The sequence below is a fragment of the Oncorhynchus tshawytscha genome, unplaced genomic scaffold (assembly GCF_018296145.1).
Source record: "Oncorhynchus tshawytscha isolate Ot180627B unplaced genomic scaffold, Otsh_v2.0 Un_contig_7743_pilon_pilon, whole genome shotgun sequence".
NCBI lineage: Eukaryota > Metazoa > Chordata > Actinopteri > Salmoniformes > Salmonidae > Oncorhynchus > Oncorhynchus tshawytscha.
Genome location: NW_024609214.1, coordinates 32,425 through 50,293, shown reverse-complemented (window position 1 = coordinate 50,293; position 17,869 = coordinate 32,425). Strand labels below are relative to the sequence as shown.

General features: G+C 49.2%; 1 pseudogene; it reads right to left on the bottom strand.

Annotated features, from left to right (window-relative positions):
- Positions 1 to 17,869, bottom strand: part of LOC112239449 — a 46,247-nt pseudogene that overhangs the window by 9,232 nt on the left and 19,146 nt on the right.

Sequence of the window (17,869 nt, the reverse complement as noted above, 5' to 3'; positions counted from 1 at the left end):
ACTTTTTATGGATATCTTTAAGAAATGGCTTTCTTCTTGCCACTCTTCCATAAAGGCCAGATTTGTGCAATATACGACTGATTGTTGTCCTATGGACAGAGTCTCCCACCTCAGCTGTAGATCTCTGCAGTTCATCCAGAGTGATCATGGGCCTCTTGGCTGCATCTCTGATCAGTCTTCGCCTTGTATGAGCTGAAAGTTTAGAGGGACGGCCAGGTCTTGGTAGATTTGCAGTGGTCTGATACTCCTTCCATTTCAATATTATCGCTTGCACAGTGCTCCTTGGGATGTTTAAAGCTTGGGAAATCTTTTTGTATCCAAATCCGGCTTTAAACTTCTTCACAACAGTATCTCAGACCTGCCTGGTGTGTTCCTTGTTCTTCATGATGCTCTCTGCGCTTTTAACGGACCTCTGAGACTATCACAGTGCAGGTGCATTTATACGGAGACTTGATTACACACAGGTGGATTGTATTTATCATCATTAGTCATTTAGGTCAACATTGGATCATTCAGAGATCCTCACTGAACTTCTGGAGAGAGTTTGCTGCACTGAAAGTAAAGGGGCTGAATAAATTTGCACGCCCAATTTTTCAGTTTTTGATTTGTTAAAAAGGTTTGAAATATCCAATAAATGTCGTTCCACTTCATGATTGTGTCCCACTTGTTGTTGATTCTTCACAAAAAAATACAGTTTTATATCTTTATGTTTGAAGCCTGAAATGTGGCAAAAGGTCGCAATGTTCAAGGGGGCCAAATACTTTCGCAAGGCACTGTATGTGTGTATATCAATATAGTATCATGTGTACCTCTATAATTGTGTCTACATGGTTTGTGTTCTGTGAGTGTGTACTAGTGAGACTACTAACAGAGCGATTGCTGGCCGGGGCAGATGGGCTGGTGAGGGACACCATCTCCTGGATGGCCAGTCTCAGTTTGAGGCGGTGCAGGGGGTTACTGATGCCAATCTCCCTCTGGATCTCTGTGTCAGACAGGTTGGCCATGATGGCGCCACTCTTCACGTTGGCACGACAGGCTGCCACGTACCATGCTGGCATTCCCACCCACAGCTGGAGTAGAGAGGGAAAGAGGTGAGCTAGAAACAGATTGGCTAGAATGTAGTGATTGTGAGGGTTTATATGGCTATAAAGGTTTCCCATCTATCTATCAAACATCTATGATTACCTCTAGCCAGGAGACCACAGTGGGTCCATCCCAGGATGCAAAGGGAAGACCCTGACGACACGCCTCCTCCAGCAGCTCATGTCTGGGAGAGAGAGGCCGGGGGAAACAGAGGTTGAATAAGCATAATACAAAAAGGGCTTTCTGAAAGAGTGGAACAAAAGCAGTGGAACAGAGAGTGGAAAGAGAAATGACTTCAGGAGAGAAATGAATCGGAGGGTGATTTTTTCCCTGAGACCCACTTCCTTTTGCTGCGGCGGTTGTCAACAGTTCCTGTCATGCTTCCCTTGGTCAGTCCCATAGAATCCCCAGTACCCAGGTCCTCAGAAGGCGTAGAGGCTGAGAGACACAGGGGGTCATGGGTTACAAAGACTACAAATATAGGTGGTGGTCAGGTGGACTTTTACCTGTTGCAGTTAAAACACATTTAAAGCAAAGTCATGGGATATGTAATTTTTCGAGTATAATTTCAATTCTCTCTCACCCAGAGAGGCAGACTCTCGCCCAGCCGGGCCCATCCTTCCCTTTTCCTTCTTCCCAAAAAGGCGGCCGATGGAAGACTTGATGCTTTTCTTTTTACTGGCTTTGTGGAGAGAGTCCTGACTGCTGTTGGAACTGCTGCCGTCTGCTGACAGACTAAGAGACAGAAGAGACAGATGGAATAAGAGAAACAGGGAAGGAACGAACCATATGAGCACTACAGGGTTTCCTCAATGATGATTGGCGGTCATACCTGCGGAATTCCCTGGGGTCGTCCATCATGGCCCCTGGGTGGGTGAGGGTCATCCTGTCTAGTCGCAGCGCTCGGGGGGTGGGTGGAGGGGTGGAGTCAAGAAGGGCAAGGGAGCGATCATCCTCTTTGTTGTTCTGGAGGGTAAAGTTGGAACACATTTAGGGGCTTATACAGGTTGGTGACCCCTTAATTGGGGAGGATGAGCTTGTGGTAATGGCTGGAGTGGAATGAGTGGAATGATATCAAATACTTCCAAGCATGGTTTTCATGTAGAAAAAGGAGGAAGGGTACAGGTACACAATAGTAGATTTTGGTAGACAGAAGGTGCTCTTTGGTAAAAGGGGTAAATGGGTCATCAAAAAGAAAGGAGGACCAAGACACTCTTCATACAATTCATTAAAATGCCTTTATTTGTATGGCATGTTCAATGGAAACAAAGTTTAAAAACTCTGGCGCATTTCGGCTGCATGGCCTTCGTCAGGGAGTACAAAGAAATGATAATACAATGTCCTCTTTTCAACAGCTTTTTCCAATAAACCCTGATTTAAAGAGGGAGTAGTTACAGCATTTATTAGACAACACCTAGAAAGCAATACTAAACACATTAAAAAGTGAAATCCTGTAAATATGTTATCAAAAATGTGTTTGTTTAATGCCATTTCATTCACTCTGTTCCAGACATTATTATGAGCCGTCCTCCCCTCAGCAGCCTCCACTGACACACACACAAAGACTCACACATTCCCAACACACCCACACAGATACACAGACAGAGCAGCTGTACCTGTCTATCTGTCTCGCGGTGAGGGGAGTGGGACAGGCGAGGGGTGGAGACCCCAGAACTGGGGGGAGAAGGGGAGGCCAGGGTGGAGGAGGTGAGGGATTGAGGGATGAAGCTGCGTCCCATACTGTCCCTCCCAAGGGAAGAGGGTGGGATGGGGGAACCGTCCAGAGCCACACTGCTAACCCTGCTCTCGATCTCCTCTGCCCGCAACTCTGTACTCTCCTTCTCTTCCTGGATCAGCCTGACAGAGAGAGGGGGGTAAACAGAGTGAAAAGGGGAGAAGAGGGAAAGACGGGCGATTTAGGAGCATGTCAGATGGACCAATGAATGTTGGTCTTGAATGAGAAAATGAAAAGAAACCTCAGATGAATCTTCTCCACCTGCATTTGACCTAAACTGCTTGTACACAATCACAGCACCTCTCTACCTGCATCCTTTCCTCCACCTCTCTTACTTGATCTCCTTGTTGATTGCCTCTAGTTGTTCCTGCAGCATGATGGCCAGTGTCTGGACATCAGTCTGTCCGCTGGGAGACAGCAGCTCCGAGCCAAACAGTGTCTCTCTGTCTTCCTCATCGTCAGAGCAACCGTGGTCCACACCCCCCTCAAACCCGGTCCTCAGCAGCGCTGACCCACTGTCCCAGTCCCCGTACTGCACACATACACATACGCACAAACACACATGCAAGCATGCACACACACATACACACAGAGAAGGCTCAGTTTGTTGGGTTGTGATGCTTATGACCATATCAACTATATCAATGTGACTATATCATTATCAATATTCGACACGTCAAAGGTGATCATGTGACCTCTGACCTTGCTGGTGTCCTCCCGGGCTGTGCTCCAGCGCCCGCGATGAGTCCGCCTGACCACGGCCACTGTGTTGGGGTTACTGTAGTGATCCAGGTGAGCGGTGGAGCCCGTGGGGAGGGAGCCGCCCCCGTGGGAGTACCTCAGCTCCAGAGCACTGCCAGGGAGAGACCTGAGAGAGAGAGGGAGGGAGGGAGGGAGAGGGAGAGAGAGAGAGACAGAGAGAGACAGAGAGTGGGCGGGAGAAGAGAAAGTGTCACGACTTCCGCCGAAGTTGGCTCCCCTGCCTGTTCGGCGGTCGTCGTCACCGGCCTACTAGCCGCCACCGATCCCTTTTTCGTTGTCTGTTTGTTTTGTCTTTTTAGTTGCACCTGTGTCTATTTGTGCATGCTTGATGGGCTTCCTTATTTAAAGTAGGTTTACCCGCCCTTGTTTTGTGCGGGATTAATTTTGTGTTACGTGTGTGCGTTAGTAAGGTGTGTTCGTGTTCTGGACCTGCTACCCTGTGTTTTTGGGTGCTCCATATATTTCCGCGCCCTGTGTTGTGGGCTTGTTTGTTTGTGCCATATTAAAGTGCACTTTTCCCTGTGGAACTCTCTGCGCCTGATTCCATTCCTCACACACCTAGTTCCCCGTGACAGAAAGATAGACTGATATAGACAGTGAGTGGGAGAGATAACTGGAATGTACATGCATCCAGCCTCTCTGCTCCATATGTACAGGCCACACCTGAACCTATACTGAGAGTAGGAGAGAGAGGTTATAGGAAGCACATAACACTGCAAACCACTTATACTACTTGGTTACAATACTGCCAGCCACATTCATAGGCAGCAGCTGTATGAGGTGTGTTGGAGGTGTGGAGGTTGATGTGTAGTTGAGGAAGGGAGGGAGACCTGGAATAGCAGGACCCGCCGGGTCTCAGTCTGAGCTGGTCCAACTCCAGCTGAATCCTCTCCAGCTCGGCTATCAGCTGGTCCTGAAACAGGGAAAGAAATAGAGAATAAGTTAATACAATTGAAATATTTAATTAGAGTATGTAAAAATGAAATTATCTCTTGATATACCTTGTTTGCTAGAAGGTCGTCCTGGATCTTCTTCATGTTAGAAAGTTCCTCAGAGAGAGCATTCTGAAAGGTTCACCATTAAAAAAAACTTTATTAGGTCTACTGCATAACAACAACAACATCTGTAATTACACATTATCAATGCCATGAGGTCCGAACTGTATTCCATAGTAGCTGATTAGAGCCAGAGTGGGTTTAATATTGAATAGAAACTGGATGAAGAGGATTGTGTAGACAGTTTTGAGTGGGAACTCAGGTGTGTGTGTGAAATGAAGGGGTATGGGTTTTAGTTAAAGTGTTAACTGTTTTGAGTGGGAACTATGCTAAGTGTGAAGAGGTGTGAGATGGTGTGAGTGGGCCGGTAAGTAGTACCTTGTCCTCCAGAGCAGCCATCCTCTCCTTGAGATGGAGCTGAAGCCTTTCGTTAGACTCAGACAGCAGCTTGTCCACCGTGTCAGACAGACGCTTGTTGTGTTCATCATTCATTCTCTCCCTTTGCCTCGCCTGGGAAAAGGAGAGAAGGAGAGAGAGAGAGGGTGAGAGAGAGAGAGAGAGAGAGAGAGAGAGAGGGTGAGAGAGAGTGAGAGAGAGAGAGAGAGAGAGAGAGAGAGAGAGAGAGAGAAAAAGAAAGAGAAATTAGGGAGCTAAATAGTGAGGTATTTTTATGTCTGTCATTGTTTCTACTGTTGATCCTGTTGCCATCTTGGACAAGGCCTCTCCAGTTGAGAAACTCTGTGTGCCTCCCTTGCCCTGAGGCAGGGAGAGAGTAAAATAGAAAAATGGAAGGACAGAGGGTGGGTGGATAGTTAACAGCGACCTTTCTGCTTGACTGAGTGAGAAGAGAAGGAGATTGGGATCTGAATACAGACTGACAAATAGAGGGTTTAGAAAATTAGTATGCCATTGTAGAGTAAAGAGTGATAAAGGAATGGTATGAAAGAGGGGGTGGAAGGGAGAAAAAGAAAAAAGGAGAGCGAGCATGACTCACCCTCTGTAACTCCTGATTCTTCTCCTCTAGTTGCGCCTCCATCTGTCGCAGTCGCTCCTCAAAGTTACCATGACGCTCCTCAGCCTGTGATGCAAGAGGAGGAGGGTGGGGAGTCAAAACAGGCAGCATGTCAGAATGTTGATAGAACATAATTATGACTGCGCAACCTTGGGTTGGGTAAAACATTTGATTTAAGTGATCTCCTGTCTGTGCAGATCATAGTCAAACCCAATAGGATGTTTTCTAGCATACACATTCACTTCTGATCTGTTTGCAGATGTCAGACAGTGGCGGTCAGTGCTGTTTAAGATTGTGTTTTTCATGAGCATGGCCTTATTTCTATTACAGCATATTGGATGACTGTCATTCATATTCCATTCACCCAGTTCAATGTAACAGCGATAGGTTTAGGCTACTACAGGATACTCAAATTTTACCTATAACCTCATGAGGTTGCTACAACTTAGCCTATGAATGAAAGTTTACAACGTAGGTGTACACAGGTCGAGAGAAAATGTTGAGGTGACAGACAGTGACACATGGACAGACAGTGACACATTCAATACCGCCTTCCACACTCTTGCCTGCATCTAGCTGATATAGGGTGTAATCATTAGTCCAACAGTTGCAAACAATAGTTTCTATTGAACAAATTCAGGATTGTTCATCCCCGTTTTGTTCGATTTACTTCCGTTTAAGAAACATTTTCCAACAGAATCGGCGGAATGAATACACCCCTGATCACGCATAAACACAGTTCACTTTCATAGCAGCCACTTTGTATTCCTTCTTGCATCCATGAGCTCTCCTCCTCTCACCTTGTGACCAGGCGAAAAAACCTTTCCAAGCCAAACCATATCATAACCACTACTCATAGCCTACATGTTGTCACCATATTAGCTAAAGTAACATCATAGTCAACATAGCTAATACAACTAACACAATAGTAAACCCGCTACAGTCACGAAGTAACATTACACTGGCGGGCCCCGATGGCAATAAATTAGTAAAAGTTTACCTTGACTTGGAAGAGTTCCAGTGTTATGTTGGATAGTCATAGTCAGCTAGCTAACATAGCATCCCTCTGTTTGAGCAGGGTGTTTGAGTAGGCTAAACTAGTTAGCTGCATTTGCTAGCTAAGTAAGTGAAACTAAAAGTGGAATAAATGAATTTGTTCAAAACTGTTCAACTATTGTCTTTCTCTCTCTTTGAGTCAGCTATCATGCAGTATTTTTCTGTTACCAAAAATAAATTACTCACCACATGTATGCACTGCAGTGCTAGCTAGATGTAGCTTATGCTTTCAGTACTAGATTAATTATCTGATCCTTTCATTGGGTGGACAACATGTCAGTTCTTGCTGCAAGAGCTCTGATAGGTTGGAGGACGTCCTCCGGAAGTTGACATAATTACTGTGTAAGTCTATGGAAGGGGGTGAGAACCATTTTGGGGGTTTTGTATTGAAGTCAATGTACCCAGAGGAGAATAGCTGTCCCCCAGCTACACCATGGTGCTACATTGGTATTACATTACCATGGTGCTACATTACAGAGTGATGTTATTGCAAAATAGTGTGTTTTAATCAATTATTTGGTGACATGTGATTATATTTAGTATAGTTTTATCTAAAAAGGGTAACAAATGTTTTACAATTTTTATTTTTTATGAAATTCACTGAGGAGGATGGTCCTCCTGTCACGACTTCCGCCGAAGTTGGCTCCCCTGCCTGTTCGGGCGGTGCTCGGCGGTCGTCGTCACCGTCCTACTAGCCGCAACCAATCTCTTTTTCGTTTGTCTGTTTGTTTTGTCTTATTAGTTTCACCTGTGTTCTTTTGTATGGCTTAATGAGCTTCCCTATTTTAAGTACGTGTACCCGCCCTTGTTTTGTGCGGGATTGTCTTTATGTTACGTGTGTGCGTTTTAGGTAGAGGTGGTTATATTTTCTGGACTTGGCACCCTGTGTTTTTGGGTAGTCACTTTGTTGTCCGCACCCTGTGTTGTTGGGCTTGTCATTTTTGTGTGCCGTATTAAAGAGCACTTTTCCCCAGTGGAACTCTCTGCGCCTGATTCCATCACCTGCCTGATTCCTTCACCCACCTAGTCCCGCGTGACAGAATCCCGCACCTAAACAACATGGAATCAGCAGGAGCAGCCGCATCTCCTCTCCCATCGATGGAGGAAATGGTCCTCCATCATACCAGTGTTCTCCACAGGACTGGTTCAGCGATGGATCTAATGAGGGAGAGGATTGATCGATGGGAGAAGAGTGGCCTTCCCACCTCATCTCCAGCACCCCCTCCTCCAGCACCTCCTGCCCCTGCTACCGCATCCGGCTCCGGGGCTCTTCGGCTGGCGCTCCCACGGGAGTATGATGGAACGGCGGCTGGGTGTCAGGGGTTCCTCCTACAACTTGAACTTTACCTGGCGATCGTTCGTCCTACTCCCTCCTGGGAAGAGAGCGCGAGCGCCCTCGTCTCCTGTCTGACTGGACGAGCCCTAGAGTGGGAAAACACAGTGTGGAATGGCCCAGACTCGGCGAGGGATCACTACCCCTGAACGGCTGTTCCACCTGTGTCAGGAGACGAGGAGCGCGCAGGACTTTGCCCTGGAGTTCAGGACCTTGGCTGCAGGAGAGGGGTGGAACGGCAGGGCTTTGCCCTGGAGTTTAGGACCTTGGCTGCAGGAGCAGGGTGGAACGACAGGACCTTGATAGACCATTTCCGATGTAGCCTCAGGGAGGACGTCCGCAGGATGGGGATCGGGGGCTCGCGTTAAGGCTAGGGATTCCCCTGGTGTCGTTAGACCTACCTTTCCCCATGCACTCCTTAGATAGCCGACCATTAGGGTCAGGAGTGGTCAGGGAGGCCACGGTGCCGCTAGACATGGTAACGCAGGGGAGTCATAAGGAGCAGATTAGTCTGTTCCTTATAGATTCACCTGCGTTTCCAGTGGTGTTGGGAATTCCATGGCTAGCTCAGCACAACCAGGTGATTTCCTGGCGACATGGGGCTCTTAAGGGGTGGTCAGAGGAGTGTTCAGGCAGGTGTATAGGAGTTGCCGTTGGTGCGACTATGGTGGAGAGTCCAGACCAGGTTTACACCATGCGCATTCCCTCTAAATATGCCGATTTGGCTATCGCCTTCAGTAAAAGGAAGGCAACCCAATTACCACCCCGCTGCACTTCCTAGGAGTCACGTGTACCCCTTGTCCCAGGAGGAGACAGTAGCTATGGAGACATATGTTGCTGAATCGCTGGGACAGGGGTACATTCGGCCCTCAGCATCACCCGTCTCCTCGAGCTTCTTTTGTGTGAAGAAGGAGGGAGGTCTGCATCCGTTCATTGATTATCGAGGTCTAAATTCCATCACAGTGGGGTTTAGTTACCCACTACCTCTCATCGCTATGCCGGTGGAATCATTTCACGGGGCGCGCTTCTTCACAAAACTGGCCCTGAGGAGTGTGTATAATCTGGTGCGTATCCGGGAGGAGATGAGTGTAAAACCGCATTTAGTACTACACCTGGCCATTATGAGTACCACGTCATGCCATATGGGTTGAAAAATGCTCCAGCCGTCTTCCAATCCTTCATAGATGAGATTCTCCGAGACCTGCTCGGGCAGGGAGTGGTAGTGTACATCGATGACATCTTGATCTATTCTGCCACACGCACGGCGCACGTGTCTCTGGTGCGTAAGGTACTTGGGCGACTGCTGGAGCATGACCTGTATTTTAAGGCGGAGAAATGTCTGTTCTTCAATCAGACCGTTTCCTTCCTGGGTTATCGTATTTCCACCTCCGGGGTGGTGATGGAGGATGACCGCGTTACAGCCGTGCGTAATTGGCCGACTCCGACCATGGTGAAAGAGGTGCAGTGGTTTTTAGGGTTTGCCAATTACTACCGGAGGTTTATCCAGGGTTTTGGTCACGTGGCTGCTCCCATTACCTCACTGCTGAAGGGAGGACCGGTGCGCTTGCGTTGGTCAGCAGAGGCGGCAGAGCTTTCAATCATCTGAAGGAGCTGTTCACCAATGCGCCCGTGTTGGCGCATCCGGACCTCTCTTTAGTGTTCATAGTGGAGGTGGACACGTCCGAGGATGGGGTCGGGGCCGTGCTGTCCCTGCGCTCGGGGGTGCCACCCAAGCTCCGCCCTTGTGCCTTCTTTTCGCGAAACACCCTTTTCTCATATGGACTGACCATCGTAATATCAAGTATATCCAGGCAGCGAGGAGACTAAATCCACGTCAATCTAGATGGGCCATGTTTTTTACTCGGTTTCGGTTCACCATCTCGTACCGGAAAGGCTCCCAAAACACCAAAGCCGACGCGCTGTCCCGCCTCTATGATACCGAGGAGCGGTCCGTTGAGCCAACTCCCATCATTCCACCGTCATGTCTCGTGGCACCGGTGGTATGGGAGGTGGACGCGGAGATAGAGGAGGCCTCACGGTTAGTGCCGGCCCCCCCTAACTGTCCAGCGGGGGCTCAGTACGTGCCGAGGGGGCCCGGGATAAGCTAATCCGTTGGGCTCATACTCTCCCCTCCTCGGGTCATCCTGGCATCGAGATGACAGTGCGGACTCTTAAGAGGGAGATACTGGTGGCCCACGTTGGCTAAGGACGTGAGATTTTATGTCTCCTCCTGCTCGGTGTGCGCTCAGAGCAAGGCTCCTCGGCACTTGCCTAGAGGGAAGTTACAGCCCCTCCCCGTTCCACAACAGCCGTGGACACACTTATAGGTGGACTTTCTTACCAACCTTCCCCCGTCACAGGGAAGTACTACGATCCTGGTCGTTGGGGATCGGTTTTCTAAGTTCTGCCGTCTCATCCCGTTGCCCGGTCTCCCTACGGCCCTGCAGACTGCGGAGGCCTTGTTTACCCATGTCTTCTGGCACTATGGGGTGCCTGAGGACATCGTTTCTGATCGGGGCCCCCAATTCACGTCCAGAGTTTGGAGGGCGTTTATGGAGAGACTGGGGGTCTCGGTCAGCTTGACCTCAGGTTTTCACCCCGAGAGTAATGGACAGGTGGAGCGCGTAAACCAGGATGTGGGCAGGTTTCTGCGGTCATATTGCCGGGACCGGCCTGGTGAGTGGGCGAGGTATGTTCCTTGGGCTGAGCTCGCTCAGAACTCCCTCCGCCACTCCTCAACGAACATTGTGTGTTGGGTTACCAGCTGGTCCTGGCCCCATGGCATCAGAGCCAGACCGAGGCTCCTGCGGTAGAGGAATGGGTACAGCGCTCCAAGGACACCTGGAAAGCCGTCCAGGAGTCGCTAAGACTAGCGGGAGAACGGCAGAAGAGGAGCGCTAACCAGCACCGCAGTGAGGCCCCAATGTTCGCACCGGGGGACCGGGTCTGGCTCTCGACCCGAAACCTGCCCCTCCGCCTGCCCTGTCGGAAGCTGGGGCCGCAGTGTGTGGGGCCAAGTCCTGAGGAGAATAAACGAGGTGTGTTACACGTTACAACTTCCTAGGTATTACCGTATTAACCCCTCGTTTCATGTGTCTTTCCTCAGGCCGGTGATAGCTGGTCCCCTACAGGAAGGTAGGTGACTGAGGTCCCTCCGCCCCCTCTGGACATCGAGGGGTCCCCGGAGTACACATTACGTGGCATTCTGGACTCAAGACGCCAGGTGAGGGGCCTACAGTACCTCGTGGACTGGGAGGGGTACGGTCCTGAGGAGAGATGCTGGGTTCCGGTGGAGGACATTTTGGATCCTTCTCTGCTGAGAGACTTCCACTGCCTCTACCCGGATTGCCCGGCGCCTCGCTCTCCGGGTCGTCCTCGAGGCCGGTGGCGGCGCGCTGCGGGAGCCGCGCGTCAGGGGGGGGGTACTTTTTCGTTTGTCTGTATTGTCTTATTAGTTTCACCATTGTTCTTTTGTATGGCTTAATGAGCTTCCCTATTTTAAGTACGTGTACCCGCCCTTGTTTTGTGCGGGATTGTCTTTATGTTACGTGTGTGCATTTTAGGTAGAGGTGGTTATATTTTCTGGACCCTGTGTTTTTGGGTAGTCACTTTGTTGTCCGCACCCTGTGTTGTTGGGCTTGTCATTTTTGTGTGCCGTATTAAAGAGCACTTTTCCCCACCCACCTAGTCCCACGTGACACCTCCCCTTCCTCCTCTGAGGAGCCTCCACTGAGGTCAGTGTACATGAATCTTATTTGGAGTGACATTTCAGCCAACTTGCCTCAACAAGTACTACATAATTGGTTCTTTAGGGTTATGCTGATGATTGAGACATTTACATCTCCTTGACAATCATGTTTGTTATAAATTACAGTTTTATGATACAAGCAATCAATTATCATAGAGCTCTTGACATGTTCTGCACCTGAGGCTGAACTACAATGTGAACAGTGTGATGAATAGTGTGATGAAGCAGCATCCATTATCATGCAGGGCTCGTAGCAGCTATTTATTTATTTCAGATTTTGATTTGATATTTATTTGATTTGAGTATGCTGTCAATTTTACACTCGAATGCACGCTTGGATGCACGCACACGCACACACACACACACACACACACACACACACACACACACACACACACACACACACACACACACACACGTAGTGGAGGTGGTGTACCTTGTTGAGTGCAGCCACTCTCTGGGCGAGCTGGGCCTCTATCTCAGGCAGAGTCTCGGCCCTCTGCAGGGTCTGCTGCAGCTTCTGCTTGGCATCGTCTAGACGCTCCTGGAGCTGCCTGTTCTTCTCCTCACTCTGCAGGAGTGGAGGAGGATGAGGAAGAGGAGGAAGAGGGAGAGGTAAGATGAGGAGGAAGAGAAGGAAAAGGAATTTAACCTCACAGTCAGTAACAAAAAATAATTCTTAACCCTGAACGCAAAATGCAGAGCTTTTATCATTGCTAAACTACCAATCCTCTCCACTAACAGAAACAACCAGGAGAAAGCAGGTCCCTTCACCCACCTGCCTGTAGAGGGAGTCTTTACTGGCCAGGTCATTCTCCAGCCTGTCTTTAATGTCGTGGAGAGACGTCGCCTCCCTCTGGGCACTTAGGTACCTGCAGGCACACAGCACAATGACATACAGCAGACACATCTTGAAGGCAATGTCGTACAACTGAACACAACAGACACAATTGCCTATGGCAAAAGACATTCCCTGGTGTATTCAGGGGGGGTGGATAGACAGTTGTATTTACCTGCGTTCTAAAGTAGTTATTCTCTCCTCCATGTCCTCTCTCTGACAAAGAGCCTGATAGAGAGGAGAAAGGGGGAGGGACAGACAGAGGAAAAGAGAGAAATAGAAAGAGGGAGAAATACATAAAAGTCGGACATGATCAAAGAGACTTGGCGCTGCTGCTAAACCACTAAAACTGTAGCTGAAGTATGATAATGGTTAGTTGAAGGAAGTTGTTGACAGAGGAAACACGTCTCTGCCAAGTGACAGATGTTATTGCACAAGTCCTGGAGGAGGGGGAGGGAGAGGAGGGGGGGGGGGGAGGAGGGGGAGGAGGGAGGGAGGGGGAGGGGGAGGGAGGGGGAGAGGGGAGGAGGAGGGAGGGGAGGGAGGAGGAGGGAGAGGAGTAGGGAGAGGAGGGGTAGGAGGAGGAGGAAGAGGGGGAGGAGTAGGGAGAGGAGGAGGGAGAGGAAGAGGGAGAGGAGGGGGAAGAGGAGGAGGGAGAGGAGGAGGGGGGAGGGGAGGAGGGAGGGGGGGGAGGGGGAGGGAGGGAGGAGGAGGAGGGGGAGGAGGGAGGGGGGAGGGGAGGAGGGAGAGGAGGGGGGGGAGGAGGGAGAGGGAGGAGGAGGGAGAGGGAGGAGGAGGGAGAGGAGTAGGGAGAGGAGGAGGGAGAGGAGTAGGGAGAGGAGTAGGGAGAGGAGGGGTAGGAGGAGGAGGAAGAGGGGGAGGAGTAGGGAGAGGAGGAGGGAGAGGAAGAGGAGGGGGAAGAGGAGGAGGGAGAGGAGGAGGGGGGAGGGGGAGGGGGGGAGGAGGAGGGAGAGGGAGGGAGGAGGGAGGGGAGGGAGGGAGGGAGAGGAGTAGGGAGAGGAGGAGGGAGAGGAGTAGGGAGAGGAGTAGGGAGAGGAGGGGTAGGAGGAGGAGGAAGAGGGGGAGGAGTAGGGAGAGGAGGAGGGAGAGGAAGAGGGAGAGGAGGGGGAAGAGGAGGAGGGAGAGGAGGAGGGAGAGGAGGGGGGGAGGAGGAGGGAGAGGAGGAGGAGGACGAGGGAGGAGGACGAGGAGGAGGGAGAGGGAGAGGAGGAGGAGGGAGAGGAGGGGGGGAGGAGGGGGCGGGAGGAGGGGGAGGGAAGAAGGAGGAGGAGGAATGGGAGGGAGAGGAGGAGGAGGAGGGCGGGAGGAGGGGGAGGGAAGAAGGAGGAGGAGGAATGGGAGGGAGAGGAGGAGGAGGAGGAGGTGGCTGTGTGAGTGACAGCGCTAGCTTCTATCCACACGCTTGCCTGTTTACTAGTGATACTGTTGCCATGGCTACAGGGTAAGTCTCACACATACAGTATAGTACAGTACCAGTTATTGCTGCCAAGTAGGAAAATGGCTCTGTTGCCACAGGAAACTGTTACATTTCGCTAATAGAGTAGGGAAAACAGACACACATTTTCTCTATCGCAATGAGATGCTGACACACACGTGTATTTTCAACCAATTGGGAAGTAGAGCTCACCTCCTTCACATCCCTCTGCAGTTTCTGATTGGCTTCCTCTGACTTGGTCACCTCCCTCCTAGCTGCAGTCAACTGTTCCTCGATCTCCCCAACCTGGAGAGTGACATAATATTTACACACAAGAAGCCACCCTCTGGGTCAGCATCACATCTATGAAAGTCATATTCCTTATAACACATGTATGTCTGGTGTATGTATGACTCAAAACTGTTAGTTATCTCTATTTGTCACTCACCTGTCTGCACATGAGGGCCAGTCTTTCTTTCAGCTGGGCCAGCTCTGCTCTCTGTCGCTCTATCTCTGTTTCTCTCTGTCTCTCTCTGTCAATCTCTCCATCCTCCAGGATGGAGGAGGGTCCATTGGGCAGCCGCTGTGAGAGGAAGAAGGAGAGGAAAACGACAAGGAAAAGACAACATCATGTAAAGATGGAAATGTGATGTGACTCCTTAAACTCCAAGCAAACTATGCAGCACATGAGACACTAATACTTCAACATTTACTTCAGCCAATACAGCATAAATCCCCTCACCTCTTTCCCATTTTCTAAGCCTTGTTGGCGTCTTTTGATTTGGTCTCGTAGAGAATGGCACTAGGTAGAGATGGAGAACAGAAAGGTTTAGAAAAGATGCTTTATCTGCGGACAGAGGAAAAGGAGAACGAGCAGAGGAGGATAACTCACCTCATTTGAGGAGGACTCCAGCTCTTCCTCTAAAACAGTCACTCGCTCCAGAGCCACACGTAACCTCTCTCGCACCTAAGGAGGTCCCAGACAGACAGAGGGGGAGAGAAAGACGAGATAGTGGAAAGGGAGAAAGAGAGTGGGAGTGAAGGGGAGTGAGAGAGGTGGATGTTAGTACAGAAGGTTAAGAATAAATCCTGTGGAACCAGCCCACTCACTCCTCCATTTAGCACCCAGACTGACCTTCTTGTCCAGCCCTTTACCACACACACACACACACACACACACACACACACACACACACACACACACACACACACACACACACACACACACACACACACACACACACACACACACACACACACACACACACACACCTTCTCGTCCAGGGCTTTGTGGTGTTCGAACAGGGACTTGAGGGCCTTGAGGACCTCCACCTCGCTGGAGACCCCGGCAGGAGACTGGGCCTGCCTCTTCACCACTGTCATCCTCAGACTGCGCTCATGACGAGACACCAGGCACTCCAGATGCTCCAGCAGCAGCTAGACACACAGAGAGCAGGGGCCACTTGGAATAAGGATCTGATCTACATGACAACAGAATTTCAGCATGCTTATAGGGAAGGACACTCAACACGCACAGCACTTACACAAATGACTGATGACTGGCTGAGAGAAATTGATGATAAAATGATTGTGGGGGCTGTCTTGTTAGACTTCAGTGCAGCTTTTGACATTATCGATCATAGTCTGCTGCTGGAAAAGCGTATGTGTTATGGCTTTACACCCCCTGCTATAATGTGGATAAAGAGTTCCTGGTCTAACAGAACACAGAAGGTGTTCTTTAATGGAAGCCTATCAATTATAATCCAAGTAGAATCAGGAATTCACCAGGGTATTCAATTTTTACTAACGACATGCCACTGACTTTGAGTAAAGCCAGAGTGTCTATGTGTGCGGAAGACTCAACATGTCAGCTACTACAGCGACTGAAATGACTGCAACACTTATTAACAAAGAGCTTCAGTTAGTTTCAGAGTGTGTGGCAAGGAATAAGTTTGCCCTAAATATTTCTAAAACTAAATGCATTGTATTTGGAACAAAACACTCACTAAACCCTAAACCTCAAATAAATATTGTAATAAATAATGTGGAAATTGAGCAAGTTGAGATGACTAAACTGCTTGGAGTAACCCTAGATTGTAAACGGTCATGGTCAAAACATATTGATACAACAGTAGCTAAGATGGAGAGAAGTCAGTCTATAATAAAGCGATGTTCTGCCTACTTAACAACACTATCAACAAGGCAGGTTCTACAGGCCCTAGTTTCTACCTTCTTAACAACACTATCAACAAGGCAGGTTCTACAGGCCCTAGTTTCTACCTTCTTAACAACACTATCAACAAGGCAGGTCCTACAGGCCCTAGTTTTGTCGCACCTTGACTACTGTTCAGTCGTGTGGTCAGCTGCCACAAAAAAAGGACTTAGGAAAATTGCAATTGGCTCAGAACAGGGCAGCACGGCTGACCCTTGGATGTACACAGTGAGCTAATATTAATAATACCCATGTCAATCTCTCCTGGCTGAAAGTGGAGGAGAGATGGACTCCATCACTACTTTTATTTATGAGAGGTATTGAGGTATGTTGAATGCACCGAGCTGTCTAAACTACTGGCACACAGCTCAGACACCCATGCATACCCCCACAAGACATGCCACAAGAGGTCTCTTCACAGTCCCCAAGTCCAGAACAGACTATGGGAGGCATACAGTACTACATAGAGCCATGACTACATGGAACTCTGTTCCACATCAAGTAACTGAAGCAAGGAGTAAAATTAGATTTGAAAAACAAATTTAAAAAACACCTTATGGAACAACGGGGACTGTGACACAACAAACATTGGCACAGACACTTACACACACGAAAACATACACACTATACACACACATGGGTTTAGTACTGTCGATGTGGTAGTGGTGGAGTAGGGGGCTGAGGGCACACAGTGTGTTTTGAAATCTGTGAATGTATTGTACAAATACAAACTGAACTGTATAACATATAGGCATACAGACATACTCAAGCGTAAACATATGCGTGCATGAATAGACATGCACACATCAATAGACACAAAGACGTACACTTAAGCCCACAATTCAACACGCGCACGCACACACACACACACACACACACACACACACACACACTAACCCGTGTGTTGTTCCTCTCTGCCTTGAGTTCTGCTATCTCCTCCTCTCTCTCCAGCAGCTGCTCCCGGCAGACATTCAGCTCTTTGGTCAACACTGCAAACTCCTGCAGAGACACAAGGGGGCGACGTTACTCACAATACACTGTATGTAGCCATAATCATATACAGTACAATAGCACACATACATACAGCACAATTACAAACAGTTCAACAAGACACAATTAAGCACAAAAACATTTCAACAAGAAAAAAAATAAACATTTAAATTACAGACCTGTGACACACTGGTGAGACACATACACACACAGTGGAGGCTGGTGGGAGGAGCTATAGGAGGACGAGCTCATTGTAATGTCTAAAATGGGATAAATAGAAGGGGATCACACACAAAGATATGGAAACCACATTTGACCCCATTCCATGCATTCCATTCCAGCCATTACAATGAGCCCGTCTTCCTATAGCTCCTCCCACCAGTCTCCACTGACCCCCCATCACTGAATCGACTATAGTATGACGTTGAGTTTCCAGCTACGTATATCTGGGAGCAGATAATGTCTATGTTCCTGACCTGGGTTGCTCATAACACTCCAGTGAACACCTCATGGCCATTCCTCATGGCCATGCCGGGGCCAGCCACGTTGTGTAGGCTAGGCTGACGTATGGCCACATATGACACTGTACCATCCTCTGTCCTGTCGGCCATCTTGGCTCAAATGGACTTTACCCGTGCGTGACCAAGCCGTGACACACATTCACTATCAG